This window comes from Thermobia domestica, chromosome 14, assembly GCF_964235325.1.
Source record: "Thermobia domestica chromosome 14, izTheDome1.hap1.1, whole genome shotgun sequence".
Taxonomy (NCBI): Eukaryota; Metazoa; Arthropoda; class Insecta; order Zygentoma; family Lepismatidae; genus Thermobia; species Thermobia domestica.
In genome coordinates, this window is record NC_137467.1 from 67,864,685 (window position 1) to 67,884,438 (window position 19,754).

Consider the following 19,754-nt stretch of genomic DNA (forward strand, 5'->3'; position numbering starts at 1 on the left):
ACTCAGTATCGCAGGAAATAAGGCAAATAAAAGCTCTTCCTGCAGTTCGAGAAGAAGAAATTCCTACTTCGTAATTCAACACAAGCAAAGGCTCGTTGCCAAGAATAATGAAAAGGAGTGGGTTTTCCTTTCGACTGCGTACAACAATTTGTTAAAAAATGCCTAGCGATTACGAAACAGAGTTAATGGACTTTCAACGCTTTGTAATGGCAAAGCGCAAATCTAATCAATATTTAGCCTCGCAAAATGCAAATGCCGATCACACACCCGTTAATTTTGATGCTCCCGATAATTACACGATAAACGATCGCGGGGCGAAGTCTGTAACAATTCGCACATGCATATCCAAAAAGCAACGCGCTACCGTTGTTAGCCATAACTGCAGATGAAAAAAGAACTTCCACCGTATATGGTTTTCGAAAGAAAAACCATGCCAAAAGAAAACCTGCCAACTTGAATTGTGGTACGAATTCAAGAAAAACTGTGGATGGATGACGCTTTAATTCAGGACTGGTTACAGTGTGTGTGGTGTAAGTCATCTGGCTCGCTGTTAAGGCTACGTTCTCTTCTTGTTTTGGGCAGCTTCAAATGGCATTTCACAGACGCAGTGAAGCAACATCTTAAAACTTCGAGAACTGATCTTACTGTAATTCCAGGAGGTCTAAAATGAGTTCTTCAGCCCTTGATGTTTCCGTCAATAAGCCATTTAAAATTGCATTCAGGCGCAACTACCGTGATTGGATGGCTTCTAGTGGAGGGGGTACAACGGCAACTGGACGTCTAAGAGGGGCGTCAATCTCGGAAGTTTCTACGTGGATTCTTCCTGCGTGGAAAAGCATATTCAGTGATCTCATTGTTACAAGTTTTAAGTTAACTGATATGTCAAACACACCTGATGGATCAGAAGACAATCTCCTTTTGGAAGATAAAGTAAACGAAGTAATCACCGATAATGACTCGGATTTTACCAACAGTTCGTCAGATGACGAGTGAAAAAATAAGTAGGAACAAAAGTGCTGGAAATGCTTGTGCATTAACATTTGTTTCTTTCGAGTAGAAAAGTGATTACAAGTAATAATATTATTACAATTATGCTTAATATTTTTACATTTATGATTGTGTTGTTTTTGTGACTTCACATCAGGTGTGTGCTGACTTGGTTGAAAATTATGTTAGAGGAGAAAATAAAGATAAGATTTGAATAATTTGTTTATTGATTTTAAACAGTGGCGGCTAATGTTAGTGTTGCAGCGTTGCGCAACGACCAAAATATTTCAAGAAGAAAATATTATCAGCAATGGTAGTAAAGAACAGAAAAAATACTTTCTAATACTCCCATATATACTTTAAATAACATATTTTTCACTTCTGTAACTATCCGTTCCGTTAATCCGTTTTAAAAAGCGAAAAACAATCCATCACAGAGCCTCTAATTATCATTGCGTTGCAGCGAGCACACAACGACCAGATTCCTTCAGCGCGGCAATTGGAGCGAATGTTAAGTCTCCTTTCCCCTATCTGAGAAGTTAAAGGCTCTGGCCGTTGCAGTGCTTCTGCAATACAGCACGGTTTCCAGTGGAAAGAAGTTTTTTCGCGTTAAATAAGCTTTCTGAATTTTATTTCATTAGCAATTAACAAATGGAATTTGTTTTTATGCATTCATATTTTTATATTATGAGATGTAAGAAAATCAATACAATGACAATTAAAAAAAGTGATAGCGGAATTACAAAATAAGAAAGAAAATATGTAGTAGAGCGGAAAACAAATGAAAGTAGACTCGCGTTTACAAGTTAATTCTTAGCTTATATAGATAATGAAGGCTTCTTCTACAGCAATTTCTGAACCAAATATTAATAAGTCAATATATACATGAATCCACCCCCCGCTGTGGATAGTATTTTAGTATATACATATTTCTTTTATAAAATAAGTATATTTTATACTGTTGATAATTTCCACATAAATCTGTATGATGGGGAACACCACATTGAATTTGGGACTAGTTAGCAATGCTCAGAGGCGTAGCCACGAGGGGAGTCTACCGTGTCCGGACCTCCCAAAAATTTCGAAACTTGACTAACATTTGTAGACTTTCCTAACGAACTATACTTGGTTAAATATTTTATTTTACGCCTCATCATGTACTTTTTCTTTTCTTATAAAAATAACCGTTCTATCATTTTTCTAAAAATATAGGTGACAATTAAGAATTACTTATTGTTTTTTCGAGTGCAGTATAAGACAGGTTCGATATTACGTAGACTTATTGGACCCCCTTCAAATACTTTGGACCCCTCCCAGCTAATATGCTGTTCCTACATCTGGCGGGTTTCAATATTGCTTTCCAGAACTATGACATTGATAAGCATTGTTTCGCCTCATGTGAAAGTATATGTGTTCATCGTGCATTGCTAACAACCAAAACGGATGATTTGGAATGTAGCTTTTTTCTTTTACGCACATGTGTGTGTGTTGATGCATGAAGAGGATTCCCAACTCTATAAAATAAAAACCGGAACCTCCTCAAAATTCCCTATGATATAGGTCTAGGCGTGAAGTATCTGTGTTCGCACCTATCCATGGAAAGGAAATGTACTGTAGTGAACAAAAGTGCATTAGCACATATATTCTGTATGTCCTTAGAACATTCACTAAAAGCTTAATAGATACGTTGTGCTATGAAACTGAAATTGATCAATCGGCATTGATGAATTGATTGTATTTACCAGTAACTATCATTTCTTTAAAATTATCGAAACAAATGAAAAAAAAGTATAATAATCTTTACGTGACAATTTTGAATTTGGAATGTGAAATTTACTCTTTAAACATATAGGGCCATACGCAGAATCGTTTTGACGTATGATTAGCAACATACTAAAGGCCTGACTACTGCAGGAAATCTATGTTTGTTGAACTCTGTAGAATGTCACTAATCACGCGTTAGAACGACTCTGGGTAAGGCCTATAGTTTCTACGTCAATTACAGGAAATTGCTTTAAGAAGTCCTTTTCCACTTTTAATAAATGTATAAAATTACTTGAAAGTAAATTTCAAATTTTCCCTAATACAGCCCCTGTAATCTATCTAAAATTAACTAAACAGGTGAACAAAATATATTGATCGTTGATAGATGGTGAAAGGTAACAGTTTTGGGTTTAAAGAATGACAGCTACTTTTTCAATATTTATACTTCGAACTAGATGAAATTGCTTCGAACTAGATACAAATTTGAAAAAAAATCGCTCATAAAGGGACTGGTGAGAAGTTTGTACGCGTCACCGGGTTTAATCAAAATAACAATTTTTCCGGCCAGGAAGGTGAAAAACCGACCAGTTGGCAGCCCTATGTTTGAATATGTGACAATCGCAATTCATATACCAGTACCTGTTTTGTATCAGCTGTTTTGCTTATTAGTTATTAGATTTAGTATTACTGTGAGTGCTTTAATTCTGTAAATAACCTTCAAATTCTGAATGGATTGTATACCATGACTTCTGTAAATAACTAACAAATAAAATAAAATAAAATAAAATAAAATGCCCAGCTTTCAACTGAGGCAAAGCTTGCAATTAAGGCTTAGACAAGAACAAGCAAAGTGCAACTCAGGAGAGTGTTCGAAAAAAAAAAAGGTTTAAATTTACAGGACATCTTATGGCAGTAATATTGTATGCACTAGATACTTTTCCAAAAATTATTTTAAATTTTCCTAGATAAATTGTGAATAAAGCGTATTCAATGTGCATTTTTTTATAACTATAATCTCTGCTACGAACTGTCTTCAGTCTACACTGAAGAGGAATTCGAATCACTGTCATGGAGTGAGTTTGCTAAATGAATTGTTCGCAGTAATCTAGAAAAATTATTTAGTGAATCTGCAAAATTTTGAAATTAATATTAACTGTACCTATGGCGTCAGCAAAAGAAGAAAAGTTTTTTTTCCACATCAAAAAGAATTGACGCTTTCAAGGAATTGAATGTCCCAAGAAAGTTTATCACCATTGGTTATGCTTTTCATCGAAAAATACCTAACAATAAGAATACTTGAGTTGAGTTGAGTTTATTTTGAGTTTAAGGTCCCGTTCAGCAGCGAGGCTTATGAGACGTGGACCTACTGATTAAAGTGGAATACGAACCACATAAGCTCCCGTCGGGAATCGAACCCAGATCTCCCACGCTTACCGCTTAGCCACGAAGGAGCTTATAAGAATACTAGAGTTCAACTAGTATGTATTAGGCAGATTTGCTCCAATCAGAGAGAAGAATGAACTTACTAATTAAATAAGGCGATTAATCAGATAAAATGTTCTGCATTTTTTATTTTTTTAAAATAGAATGTTATTTAATTTAACATTTCACATAGCATTTGAGTCTAAAGTTATCCTGATTAGTCAATGAGTCAACTTTATGTCTTCTGTCTCCGATCGTTCGTACTGCAACACCCGAAACCACAATCCACCGGCTGCCACTAATTTTAAATACCATAAATTTGTTTCAATTAATGGTCTTCATTTGCTTTTCATTTAATTATTTACGGATATTACGGATGTCAAAATAAAATTTACTTCGAAAAAATGTGACTGAAAACTGCGTGGTTCTTGAACGACATTAAGTCCGCACCAGCTTTTTTGAAACCTTGATTTTAGTATTTAAAAAAAGTGCAGATAATACGAGAGCATATATATACTGAAACCTCTCATAACGGACATTTCCATATTGTGAACAAATTGTTTGTCTCTCCCAGCAGAAATATGTGTGCTGTTATGCGAGAGAACACTCCCTTTTACGGACATCTCTCATTTACGGACAAATAGTCATGTCCCACTAATGTCCATTATTGAAATGTTTTATTGTATTTGGAGAAATTACCTGAACCTAATTAGTAATAAAAGGCTAAACAGTTTACTGGTTATACTAGTGAATTCTTATCCATTGTCATTTCTGAATTATTACAACTATATTGTTGAGTCTGTTATCATTGAGCGCATCATTTGAGCAGTGAGGCTATATGAGACGTGAACCTACAATTTAAGATAGAATCCGACCCACAATCGTTCAATGCTTTCCCACCAGGAGCAGAACCTGGGACTCTGCGCACGAAAGTCACACGCACCAACCACTAGACCAGCGGAGAGGGCTGCAACTGAATTGTGTCGAGCTGTCAGTATCAGTAGTTAATTATTGGCGCATAGAAACGTCGAACGCAAATAGGGAGAAAACAAATGCAAACTGTTAACCAGAAAGGGAAGAGGCGGCTTAGGCTGCAACGTATCTAAATTCTCTACTGATTAAAGTCAGTTAGTTTTCAACCAACTAACCCTACATCTCTTGTTCCTGTTTACAGTAGTTGAGCCCCACCCTAATTTTTTCTTAGTGTCGGCGCCTATGAAGATGGCTAATAATATGTAGGTTATGTATAGGTCTATATGTTATGTACCTAAATACGTCATGATAATGGGTATTCTGCCATTATTGGCAGGTCAAATGCTGCAACTGTGAAGCTTCCATACTCCATGGTCTTCCACTAATCTCTTTATCTTCACGTAAGGTTTTCTGCACATGCAAAGTGCGAAATAGATACAGCTTTTTATACTCAATTTTAATCTACGATGACCGAGAGGCTTAGTATTTCGTTGCTGTCGGAACTAACGCTTAACTTTCTCCGCTTGCACAAAGATTGACGATTCCATAAAGGACAAAGGGGAGCGCCCGAGATTGTTGTATTCTGTATGCAAGTTAAATAAATAAACTCCCGTTTTATTTATAAAAAAAACAATGCTGGACCCCAAAAATTTATCTGCCCCTCCGTTTTCTACCACAAGAAATTAAAGCTGTCATCGCCAGTGCTATTGGCACGACATCAGCAAAAGAAAATGGACATGAGATTTGGAACATGGAATATTAGAAGTTTTTATAGGGCAGGCGCGTTAAAATCTGTAACGAGTGAGTTAGAGAAATACAGGATGGACTTAGTAGGAGTTCAGGAAGTTAGGTGGGAAGGAAATGGATCTGAGAATTCCGAAAATTTTACGTTCTTTTACGGAGAAGGAAATAAAAATCACCAGTTAGGAACAGGGTTTTTCGTTCACAAACGAATATTACCAGCAATTAAACGGGTTGAATTTGTTACTGACAGACTTTTTTTTTATTACTCTTAAGGGACGGTGGTGTGATATTGTTGTTTTAAATGTACATGCTCCAACTGAAGATAAGGGTGAGATATAAAAGATAGTTTTTACGAAGAAGTGGAACGGATATTTGACCAACCATATGAAGATTCTATTAGGGGATTTCAATGCGAAGGTAGGACGAGAGGATATTTTCAAACCGATTATAGGGAACGAAAGTTTGCATAAGGAAAGTAATGACAACGGTGTTAGACTCGTGAACTTTGCAACATCCAAAAACCTAATCGTGAAGAGTACTAAATTCCCACATCGCGACGTTCATAAATACACTTGGACATCACCAGACGGAAAAACACATAATCAAATTGATCACGTTTTAGTAGATAGAAGAAGACAATCTAGCATAATTGACGTCCGGTCGTTTAGAGGGGCTGATTGTGACACTGATCACTACCTGGTAGCAGCGATAATACGGGAGAGATTATCGTTGAATAAATGTAATACTCAATGTCCGAAAACGGAGAGATTTAATTTAAAGAAATTAGAAGAGAGCCAGGCAAGAGAGGAATACCAGATTGAAGTTTCGAATAGATTCTCGGTTTTAGAAGACTCGGAGTGCACTAGTGTTGAGGATACTTGGATTGAAATTAGAGATAGCATTAAAAGTTCAGCAATAGAAAAATTGGGACACGCGGAAATACGTAGGAACAAACCATGGTTCGACCAAGAATGCATTAAACTAGTAGAGAAGAGAAAACAGGCAAAATTACGGTGGGTACAAAATCCGAATGAAATAACTACACAAAATTTCGCAGATATCAGGCGGGAAACTTCCAGAACTTTTAGAACAAAGAAACGGGATTTTTTGAAAGCTAAAATTAAGGAACTTGAAGATAATAGTAAAAATAAAAATGTTCGGGACATGTATAAGGGGATCAGCGAATTTAAGAAAGGCTATCAACCTTGTGCTTATATATTAAAGAAATCTGACGGAACAGTTCTCACTGATACGGATAGCCTCTTAAATAGATGGAAAGATTTCTTTGACGATTTGCTGAACACGCAGCCAAAAACTAATGTGCGTGGAGAAAAGGAGATACACACCGCAGAACCGTATATTCCAGAACCCAATCGAATAGAAGTGGAAGCCGCTATAAAAAAATTAAAGAAACACAAATCTCCGGGTGTAGATGAAATTCCGGCTGAGTTAATTTTAGCTGGAGGCGAAAAATTGTGGAACAAGATACACAAACTCATTCTCCTTATCTGGAACAAGGATGAATAGCCACAAGAGTGGAAAGAGTCAACCATTGTTCCAATTCACAAGAAAGGCGACAAAACTGAATAATAATTACCGAGGCATTTCTCTTCTGTCAACATCCTATAAAATCCTTTCAAATATTCTGTTAGCAAGATTGACCCCATACGCAGATGAAATTATTGGAGATTATCAGTGCGGATTTAGACGAAATCGATCAACTATCGACCAAATATTTACCATTCGCCAAATACTCGAAAAGAAGTGGGAATACAATACCCCGGTACATCAACTATTTATTGATTTTAGAAAGGCTTACGACTCGGTTAGGAGAGAAACATTATACAACGTTCTTACAGAGCTTGGAATACCGAGAAAGCTAATTAGATTAATTAAGATATGTTTAAGTGAATCCCAAAGTAAAGTCCGGGTAGGAAAATTTTTGTCCACGAGCTTCCACGTCGAAAATGGCCTGAAACAAGGAGATGCGTTGTCGCCATTATTATTTAACTTTGTGCTGGAATACGCCATAAGGAAAATCAAAGATAGCAACCAGGGCCTAGAGTTGAACGGTATTCACCAGGTTATGGCATATGCTGATGATGTAAATTTAATAGGGATGATAGGAGAACAGTAGAAATAAATGCAGAGATATTATTAAACGCTTGCAGGGACATGGGTTTAGAAGTAAATGCAGAGAAAACTAAATACATGGAAGTGCGTCGGGACCGTAATACGACAAATTGTGGAGGCGTTAAAATATTAAATAATACTTTTGATAAAGTGAATACTTTCAAATATTTAGGATCAATATTAACAGACGAAAATCATATTCACGAAGAAATTAAATGTCGACTAAAAGCAGGGAATTCGTGTTACTATTCGGTTCAAAATCTCTTGTCGTCGCGAATTCTGTCGAGGATCTTGAAGCTTAAAATATATAAAACGATAATCATGCCTGTTGTTCTGTATGGTTGCGAAACATGGTCGCTTACTCTGAGGGAAGAACATAGACTGAAAGTATTTGAGAACAGGATCCTGAGAAGAATATTCGGACCCAAGAGGAACGAGAATGGGGAATGGCGGAAGCTTCATAACGAGGAACTACATAGTTTATACGGTTTACCCAACATTGTTAGGGTCGTCAAGTCTAGGAGGCTTAGGTGGGCAGGTCATGTAGCTAGAATGGAAGAAAGTAGAAACGCTTTCAAAGTCTTGACTGGTAGACCCATAGGAAAACGACCATTAGGAAGACCTAGGCGCAGATGGGAGGATAATATTAATATGGATCTCGCAGAGATAGGAATACAAAGTAGAAACTGGATCCAATTAGCTAAGAATAGAAGTCAGTGGAGAGCTTTTGTGAACGCGGCATTGAACCTCCGGGTTCCATAGGCCATAGAGTTAGTTAGTTAGTTTTTTATCGCCAGTGCTATTAAGGTGGATAAGGGGGGAAAACATAGAAAGTAAGAGCAGGAGCTGAAATAGGAACGGTGAGAATCAATAACCATGGCAACAGAAGAAGTATTCGTAGTCATGGTAAAAGTGGTCTGGGAAGGTCCAGGGTCTTCAGAACTCGGGTGATAAGGACAGAGGGCAAACGTAGAGAGGAAACAGTTGAGCACTACACAATGATCAAAGTAGTAAAGCAATTTTTAAAGCCCAGTCATCTTCTGCATTTTAATAATAAGTTTACTAAGTTATTTTGTGTGTGTGTGTTTTATAATAGTTTGTCTATGTGCCGCAATACACTCCTATTTAATAAATATTTTACAGTTGTGACAAACTGTTCGTAATTATGAAATTAATTCGTCTGTTACTTCCTTGTCTCGCAGTTATTTACTTTCTTTTCCCTTTCCGATTTCTAGTGCGAACTTCTAAAAAGTTACTGTTATCTTAATATCATGAAACAATTTCATTCAAATGGTGGACATGACAGTAAGTTTGTGACCTTAGTTAGTACTTATTTTTAAAAAAATAAAATTAAATCTATAAGTTTAACGTCCCACGTTTATGTCTATTAGACTAAAGGATATGGTGATAATGAGAAAAGAGTACAAGGTGGAATGAAGAAAGTGGGAGGAAACGGGAGAACCCCGAGAAAACCCACGACCACGGTGTTTCTCCACCACAAAGTCCACCCGGCGCGAGCTGGGTTCAAACCAGGGACCCAAGCACCGGAAGTGAACGTTCTACCACTGAGCCACTGCGCCCCCAGTACCAAGGACGCCCATGTTTTAGTTTCCAAGGGGAGCAAGCATAAGCGACGTTTTAAATATACATGTAGTTTCAAATTTTGCTGTACCTAATGTAAAAAATCTATTGTGTTTTCGATATTCCCAAGTACAATTTCCTCTAGGAGGGGGCGAGCGCCCTGCCTTGCCCCCCTCATGGGCGCCCTTGGCCAGTACTTACTTAAATTCTTATAAATTATGAAGAGAACATTTATCGCAATAGGCCCAAGCAAAATGTGAAAATAAAATGATTTATATTTTGCACTCACTAAAGCCGAAAGGTGCTTGGCGAGGTGTGGTGAGGAATGGAACTTGTTAGACGATTATCAGCTTTTTTTATTTAAAAAAAACTCGATTACTACTTGTTTAATGCATTTACCACCTCCTCATCCATTTTCAACTCTTACAGTTTTATTACGACAATTTTCTGCTCTATAATACTTTTTGACTAAATTGCCCAAAAGGTAATAGCACCAGCTTACTTCGAAAAGAAGAAAAAGAAGCTGTAACATAATATATTGTGAATGTATCTTCTAACAATTCCAGAGCCATAGCGGGTTCGAAATAGGCCGTATGTTGTGGTGCTTCGTATGTTGTGGTGCTCTGTGAAGAAGAAAGTTGAGTGGACTTACCTATACACCTACACTACACTTACACTTTCTTTTTCATTTACACGACCATACATCTCCTTTCTTTTTATATGTTTTTTTTTTCATTTCACACTTCCCACTTTTCTCAAAGTTTTTGTTTATTCAACTTGGCTCTCAGCCCTTTTTCACTGTCTGAACTTCTTTCACGATTTTGACCTTTTTCTGACTTTGACCTTTTCTCTGACATTGTCCTTTATTCCCAATTGTGTCCTATATTTTATTCAGGTATGTTTCTGAATCAGAAAACCTCCGTGTGAAGTACACATAAGACAATTTTGAAATTGTAGCGCACACCACTTTAATGCTGGTGCACCTACGTATTTGACCCGTATAGGTCTACGACAAAATTACTACTTGCTTAATGCTACCTGAATTAAGAAATTTTACCGGTAAGTTGATGTTCTCGTTTATTTTATTTACACTTTATGTAGAAATCACCATATAAAATTTGTAATACTTGAGCTTTATAATATATTAATTGGAGAGACGAAGATTTTTATTTGATATAGACTGAATAAATATTGGAAGAATTCGACTTCAGTTTTCAAATAATGAATTTCTACGCTAAATTTCTCTCTGTAATCCATTTTGGTGCATTAGCAAAATATAATTCCATGGTATGTCCAGGAGCAAATTGATGGGAAAATTTGAGTACATGGTATCGGAAGACATAACGATTTTTCTCCTTATTTTTCCAAGATGATTTCACAAGGTAAATTGTACTTTTATGCCTGCCTGAACAGTTTGGAAAAAGTCTTAAGGGTCTTCACTACAGCGAAATTAAACTACCGGTAATTTTAGAGTTTTCTGTAATATTCTCAAAACAAATAAAAATATTCAAAAAACAGAAACGTAGTGAACTAAACAATACGATTTTTCATGTGATACCGTTATCACAACCCATCTATCTGCTTTCGATTTGAAACTGTAGATAGATTTAGCATTTTTTCAGGTTTTGTCAATAACGACACACCAAAAGCAGATAGGTGAGTTATGTTAAAGGTATCACTTGCAAAATTGTATTGTCTAGTTCACTACGATTCTGCTTTTTGAATATTTTTATTAGTTTTGAAGATATTACAGAAAAACTCTAAAATTTGTGGTAATTTAATTTCGCTGTAGTGAAGATCCTTAATTGCGTGATTGTATGTATTTGATACAGTTTCTGAGTCGGCGAATACGTGCTGTAGTTCTATTTGCTATAAACAACAAAATAAGGAAAATATAAATCCATTAATAGCAGAACATAGGCCTACTGCTAGTGACACATATGTACTCATCGCTATTTTTCTCAACGCTTGATTTTATATTTGCTATGTACGATAAGTACGTGCCAAAGACAATTGAAATTTCAGAGAAGCACCGTTATGTTCAATTAGGTATTATCGCAATTATTCTTATTATAATATACATTGAAGTATTGTTCATAAATATTCTAATGATGACTTTCCCTCCTTTTTTGTAACATATAGTATTTTCTCTATGGTATTTCATGCATTTTCTTTCAAATGGCTTCTGTGTGTCTGTAACATGCTTCTTTATTATTATTATTTCTTAATTAGACACATTCTGTCCTAAAAATACGGGGTTGTATTTTTCAGTGATGGAAGTGTAGAATAGAGTAACTAGAAGTTTAGATGGCAAGTGTTCAGAACATTTTTGGTAATTGAAGAGTTTTGGTTACATCTTAGAAAAACAGCAAATAATTCTGACCTAGTAGCTTGAATGAGCATGCTAACTTGAGCACACATATATTCCAGTTACTTGTAGAGATATTAAAGATGCTCATATCGGATACTAGTAAATATCATAAGTTGCTAATACAAGATTCTTTAATAAGCTATTATATCTGTAACCAGAAGTTTAATAGTTGAACGTTGAATCTTTGTATATGCCTAGTAAAAACAAAATTTTGGTAATTGCTAAGAATCAGTCGATATTTCTCGAGTTAGCTAAGCGTATTGGGTTCCAAGCTTTGTTGTGTTACAAATTTTCACTTCCCTCTAATAGTACCGTAGGTCTTAATACATATTGCATATATATATATATATATATATATATATATATATATATATATATATATTTATTTCCTAAATATTTTTCTTAATGCGATAAATACCCCTTATCTGATATTTGCTTTGTTCTCGAATTTAATAATCGAGAGCAATATTTTTAAATTTAGGGGAAAATAGTAAGTGATTATTTGAAAGATTAATTGATTATCCGAGATTTTTGTAATCAGACAATACGTTAATACACTCAGTAATTCTATTGATTATTTTAATTACTTGTAATTCTGGTTTTAAAAAAATCTTTTAATTTTCCTTGCAGGCTTGTTCACAGAGGATAAAAACAGGGAGAGGAACATGAAAAGTATCTGGGAATGTGAAAAGAAACGATCTCACTGAAATGGAGCAGTGCGTGGACCACTTTGTGCTGGCTGGTCCCTGTAACTCATTGAAGCTCCAAAACAACACAATTTTGGTAAACTTGATCGGTTTCTCCATTTTCCATTATTATTGTTTGCTAAAAATGTTAAATTCTATTTATATGAAGATTTGAATCTACTTTAACGTTCTAACTTTTCGTTTGTGTACTTTACGGTTCTATAAGCAAAATCGAAAAGAAATTTATGAGAATAATCTCACAGATACAGAGGTCACTAATTATGTGACACCCGTTTTAGTAGTATTGACATCTTAGTGCTCATATTCGGTGGTCGTTGTTTTATAGTTTTTTCAAGATTGTAGTGGCAACGTTGAGCTGTAGTTTCAGTTATGTGTAGCACCTCATATATGCTTAAAATTGTAGAGGCCGTAGCATAACATTTCACTTTTTGTTATCAATAGCCAACCTAACAAAAACGAAAAAGTACCGTTTAATTTATTTCACTTTTTACATTAGCGGAACTATATTAAGATATTTCGAACTACATTTATATTACCAATTACTCATATACCTAGGTGTATAGTAAATCCTTGAAACAAAACAAAACTTGGAATGGAGTTGGCGTACCCGTGGGCAATATGTTCCGAAATATAATGCACAACTTTCCTTCGGCAATACTGATAGTTTTGCCTTTCACTACGTATTTTTCTGTGGTGTATATAGAAAAATCAGAAAATTTTGAGATAATAAAGTCGTCGTGAAAGCAAAGAAGAACTATTTTAGATTGATATATATTTAGAGAGGTTTATTGTATCTATCTATAAATGTGCGAGTGTCCATTTATTTTAATTGGCTTCAGAATATTAGAAAAATAGCATTCGTCAATCATATTTCGATTTTATGTATACAGCAAGATCAACCTAATGCCCCTAATTTGTTTGATTTTCTGTTAATACAAAGGACGATATTGCAGTTTTTAACTGTAATTTATGGTACATATACTTTAAGAGAACTAACATGGAAAGAGTAAGCATGGCCAAGCTGTGACATATTGCCAGGTGAATTTCTTCAACAAACATATCATTTTGCTATAACAGCTATAACTAAAAATATCACTTGCAATTGATATTTAATTTTATTGAAATGCTTGTGACGACGTACCTAAATTGATTCTTTATCGTCACTTTCTAAAACGTATTCCGCAGTCGTGCAATTTCTTGCCATATATTTCTTTCTTCAACTTAAAAGAAAAATGAAAGACAGTTGGAATTCCCTTTACAAATGAGTATTATTTGTAGGAACAATTAGATGCTTCATTTTATCTCTCTTTGTTTTCAAATTCTGCAGTTAATTTTCGTGAACAAATTTATACTATTGTCCGGTTTCCGAAAACAGTGTATCCTTCATTCCTTGGAGAATAACACACTACGAAAATGTTTCTCGTTAAAGGTTGCAACGCAATCATAAAGAATTTCAGGTCATGTTCACTGTGTGTACTTACGAAGTAATTGATATTACATTATAAATAATTAGTTATTTGCGTTGTAGAGATTCCAAGGTGTGTTTTAAGTTTTAACAGTGACGTAGTTAAACTTAATACAGGTAAGTAATCCTCTTCTATGCGTCTAGTTGAAACTTATAGGGGCGCGAGTGGTCAATGGTAGAGCGTTTAGCTCTGGTCTGTCGGGTTCCTGGTTTGATCCCATCCTACGCGAAATAGACCCCGTGGTAGACAAACATCATGTGCGTTTGTTTTCCAGGTTTTCTTCCGTTTCGTCCCACTCATTGTCTTTTGTAGCCTACAGACAGAAATGTGGGAGCTAATTCTTATGTTTAAACCTATAATATTGTTTTTTCTTGCCTAGTTCGTTTATTCTTAAGGATCTTATACTATGGGAAATTCGACTCTCGATTTCCATGGCTTCCTACCTGATCACTTTCTAACTTCTCAATGAAGGTTGTATACAGTAATGATCAAGATCCTTCATCGGAAAATGTAAGTCAACGTAGAACGAGCATAAAATCAGGCAATGTAACTCGCTTTATTTTTATAAAGTCTTAGTTCATTTGCTTTCTAAATTACTTGTATCATATCTGTGTTCTTTATAATAACACACTCTGTAAGCATTAACGTGCTATAAAAACTAGATATTACTCATTCTTATTTATTCACAGTTATATTAAGAATTTTCAGTATGAATTGTGAACTTGACGTTTTGTGTTTATAATTGTAATATATATGTAAATGTTTCTATAAGCTATTAAGAACACGTAATCTTTACGTTAGTAAAGTAAATATTCAAATATGCCTTTTAGTCAAGATTTTCACGTAGCTTAAAGAAGACTCTTAAGCGGTGTTTCCTCGTATTTATAAACTAAATCTCAGAGCTCCCTTTTGGTTTTACTGTAAGCGTACGCACCCTAGTAATGTGAAACCGTGTTTGATTCTCGCTGGAAGCTCATGTAATTCGAAATTGTGCTAACCGTTGTCTCATATAGTCACCGTGCTAATCTTCAATCCAAACAACCAAAATAAATGTAATTTCCGTAGTAGAGTCTGTAGTATTGTTAGTATATTCCTGTTGATTGAAAATAGCATTGGAACATTGTGAAAGTAACATTGTGAAACAACATATACACAATTTTAGTAATGAATTGCAATTTTTCTGGCAACAGTGTAATTCTCTCGCTAGAATACTTCTATGATTTGTGATCAAAAAATTGTAATACGTGGTTCACTGGGAATTTTAAAACCAACGCAATAGAATTAAGGAACTTTTGCAGAGACCGAAATAAATTACTGTTGTACTGCGCTAGATCCAGGCTATGCAATATATATATGCTTTAGAACATATCAGCGAATTTACCTCAATTTCTAAGTGGCGATTAAAGATATATGTTGTCTGCCGCTATCAGCGTGGATTACCAGGTATTCTGTTGACCAGGTCCGACTGTTTCTCTGAATTGCTAGATACACTCGCACTAATTCACGACGATAGAGAGACTACCAGTCGGCCTGGCAGCAGCAGCTCTTGATGGACGATATTCTTCCAATTCCATGAAATACACATTAAAATCTTCATTATGTTAGTGTGGGCTTCGTTACAGACTGTGACCTGTGATGCCACTCACTTTGAACATGATCATTTTCACACACTCTTGTTGAAGATATTCACTTTTCACTACTTATGAACAACCACTTAAAAGATTATTTGTGTTCGTTAGGTTTAAATAGTTATATTCAGTGACACAAATTTAATGGAGTAAGTGTTTTCTACTCAGATCATATTTCTCCCAAATGTTATAGGCATTTTGTATGATGTTTCTCAAAATTTTTAACGCTGGTTAATGATGGATATTTTGGCCCTTGGCGATGAGGTCATGATTACATACGTGCCATTCTTGCTCTACTTTAGCTGTGATTGATCGCCCAATATTAGGACGATTTTGACCATCAAAATTCCCAGTATGAAACATACTGAAGTGTCTTGCCTGTCATTAGATAACGATCTACCCTATAAACTGTGCAAAGTTCTTTACAGGCTTACTAAGCAGTCTCGCCTTATGGAACTGAAATTGTAAAATTTAGCGCATTTCTGCAGAAAGTTTACTCATCTTGATTTTGCAATATCTCAACATTCTCTGCACGGCTACTAACATCAGCTGTTAAGATTGACTTGCAGCCAGTTATATACCGTATGATGTTAGAGAATAGTGCCATCCTGTACGCGAAACCCTCAGTACTATTCAGGTTACTTGATATATAATTATTTTAGAAGAAGAGACAAGAGTTGTAATCCGATTTTGTGCTTGATTCGGAGTTTAGTCTCATTTATACACCAATAGACTGTAAGATTCAGCGTTACAGATTAACGTGCGATCCACACCACATTTGAACTCGCAATGAAAATGGAACCTATGTTTCTAAGACCGAAGGTGCATATGCTTATAATCATTCGAGACGTGGCTAAATAACGCGGTAGGGTCATATTTCGTGATTGTGTTGTGTTGTGATCAACATTTACAGTGATTCTGAAGAACAGCGATAAACTCACTGACAAGAGGAAAATAATTAATTATTAGCAAATATTTTGTCAAAAAATAGTTTTACATGGGACTATTTAAAGGGTCTTTTCGCAACGAGAACCATGTAGTTGAGATCTTCAGCTTAAAACTTTCAAAGTATATCCTTGTGTGAAATTATGTATGTATTATGAAGTAATAGAATTGAAATCAACTTTTTTCTTCTTATTGTTCTTAGATGTCCTTAAAAATATTCCCATAAAAGTTGTCATAAAATGTTTAAAGGTTTGTAAATTTTTCATATGATTTATGCGTTTTACGGGCCGTAGTTGTTCTAATAATACCAAAATTGTCTGAAGTGTTGTTATCAATCCAAAGTGTGTCATGTTCCCTCCATTCAATATTTTTTATGTTTAGAAAGACTTTCTGCGAGAAATAAATGGTTGCAACTATGTGTTTCGTTTCAGGTCACTACAATTGTGAATACTCAAGAAAGTGATAGAAGATTGAAAATCCAGCCATTTGTATCTCTCGAAAGATTAACGTATCTTTCTGATCCAAAACAAAATGTTTCGCAGCATACATCAAATACTGTGTTCAATGATTTCAACGTTAACAATATCTCATATTTGTGCTTCGATAAGAAAATTAGGGAAGCAATTGTGTTATTTAAAAAGCCAGCTCCAATTAAAAAGCATAATGAATATGTGTTTGGTATCACAAGTAATGATTTGAAGTTATACTGTGAACAGACAAAAACCGAGCAAAAATGTATCTCTTGCTCGGTTTATATCCAACGCTGACAACGCCAGACTGCTAGCATTTATGATGACCCGTCAGAAATTGCTAGAGCTTACCTGGTTCAAATTATCATGAATAAAGCGTTACGAATAATTAGATCTAGATCTACTTACAATTAGAACTAAACCGAGAGTCAACAGAGTATTTAGTGGTCAATATAATGTAGTTTCTGTACAGACAGCAAACCATTGTGCATGAAATTGCATTTGTGAATCTGCTTTAAAGCCCTCGAACTTGGTATTCTACGCTTTGTAGTTTCGACATCGCCATCAAAGAGACCACAAAGAAATTTGAAAGAAGGCCGACATTTATATCTGGTTATATAGCTTAAAAGAAAAAAAGCAAAATTTTAAAGTTTGTAAATTACATTTTTTTCGGGGGAAAGGTTTCAGGAATTGAATGCGGTTGCTGTGAAACGGACAGAAGAGTATAATAGTTAATAGCACATTGTTCAAGAAGAGATGGAATTGGAAGGTAGAGTGGTGATACAACAGACATGACTTCAGATTTAGTGGAAACACTGGGGAAAGTACCGACTACCAAGAGGAGATTAGCAACAAAATTGGGGGAAAACAAAGCGGCCTCCTTCACGTGCGACTACTTTCGCCTTACCTAAAACTCTACTTAAATGATCCCCCTCCATGTAGCGGACCGTCATCGTCGGGGAGTGGGTGTAGCTGAGAGGGCGGCTTCATCTTTCATTCATGTATCACCCCTCATCTTCATATTGCAGCTGCCAATACCGCTACCGGACTCGCGGGTGGTTGGTGGGAGTCGGGAAGAGGAAGGTCTAGTGGACGTCTTCCCCCACTTGGGGAGGACGTGCACCCATCGGGCCTACCGTTGTGTTCGTCCATTGTTTGTGTTGTCCGGAGTGTTGAGTCTTTGAAAATATTAAAAAAAATACAAAAAAGCGGAAAAATTGAAATTATTAAAAACAAACAGTAAAAATTAAAAATACAAAAAATCCGCACCTTTTTGTTTTATGTTCTTCTTGGGCTGGTGGGGGTCTATCCTTTTGTTTTCCAGGTTTATTTTGTTTTGTTTCACTTCTTCTTTTTCCGGGGCCACGCGTTGTTGTCGACGGGAATGGTTTTCTTGTACTTCCATTCCCCTTGACCGCGTTGGCCCCACTCTGATCCTAAGGTGTTGGGCGTGCTGATGGGATTGCCAGGGTATAGCGTTAGTTCCCCCGTTAACACCCCGGTGTGACCTCACACCCTTTTTTCCTTTGTAAATGTTTATTAAAAATCATACTTTTATGGGGATCAAAACTTTAAAATCTGATCCGGGCTCTTCCTCACGGAAGAAGCCCAAACTGAGTGAAAGCGAAAGTGTGGAAAAGACAAGTATCGCCGCGCCCATCGTACGATATCTTGTAATTAAAGATAAAGATGCTGATAGTGCCACATCTGATGCCAACCGTCCGACTGCTATTAAGGGCTTATCTCCTTTTGTTATTAATAAAGTTATTACCTACCAAGCCGGACAGGTTAAAGACATCAAGAAATTGCGGAATGGCACTTTATTGGTGGAAACGATCGATGAAAAGCAAACAGCGAAGCTACTGAAATTATCTTCGATTGGACCTGCGAACGTGTCAGTAGAACCTCATCGTCTCCTGAACGTCTCTCGAGGGGTGATATCATGTTGGGATCTCCTGAATGCCAGTAAGGAGGAGATTAAATCGGAGTTAGCGGACCAACATGTTACAGATGTAGCTCGCATAAAAAGTAAGAAGTCAGGTGAACTCGTCGCTACCCAGTCACTGATTCTTACTTTTAGTTTGCAACTGCTTCCAGGGTATGTAAAGGCTGGTTACTATCGATTTGAAATTTCGGCCCTATATACCTAGTCCTTTGCGCTGCTATAAATGTCAACATTTTGGACCCACCAGCACCTCGTGCAATGCGAGTGCTGCTCTTTGTGCCAATTGTGCCCAGGCTAGTCATAGTGCGGATCCCTGTAAAGCAACCTAGCCCTTTTGTGTCAACTGCAAGAGTGAGCATTCTGCTTGATCTCGGGATTGTCCAGCCTTCCAGCGCGAGAAGCGTTTAAGGGAGCTCATGGTTGTTGAAAAAATTTCTGCTGCTGATGCTAAGCGTCGTTTGAAGGAAAGCATTCCTTCCTCCCTTTCTGTTCCATTCGCTACTGTTGCAGCAAGTTCTAAGACATCTGTAGCAACCCAGACGTCCGACGTTTCCAGCCAAACCGACTTTGTCCCAGAGCCTAGTTGTGACTTCAAGACCAAAGTTGCAACAACAAGTGA

General features: G+C 36.2%; 1 long non-coding RNA gene across 2 annotated transcripts; it reads left to right on the forward strand.

The window, feature by feature from the left end:
* The first annotated feature begins 10,607 nt into the window (after positions 1-10,607).
* Positions 10,608-17,629, forward strand: LOC145670614 (uncharacterized). Of its 2 annotated transcripts, none has more exons than XR_014128361.1 (3): positions 10,608-10,662; positions 12,605-12,757; positions 17,152-17,629. It is a non-coding gene; the product is annotated as an uncharacterized LOC145670614 (long non-coding RNA). The 2 variants fall into 2 exon arrangements; XR_014128360.1 differs by having other exon boundaries at positions 10,627-10,985.
* The last annotated feature ends 2,125 nt before the right edge of the window (positions 17,630-19,754 follow it).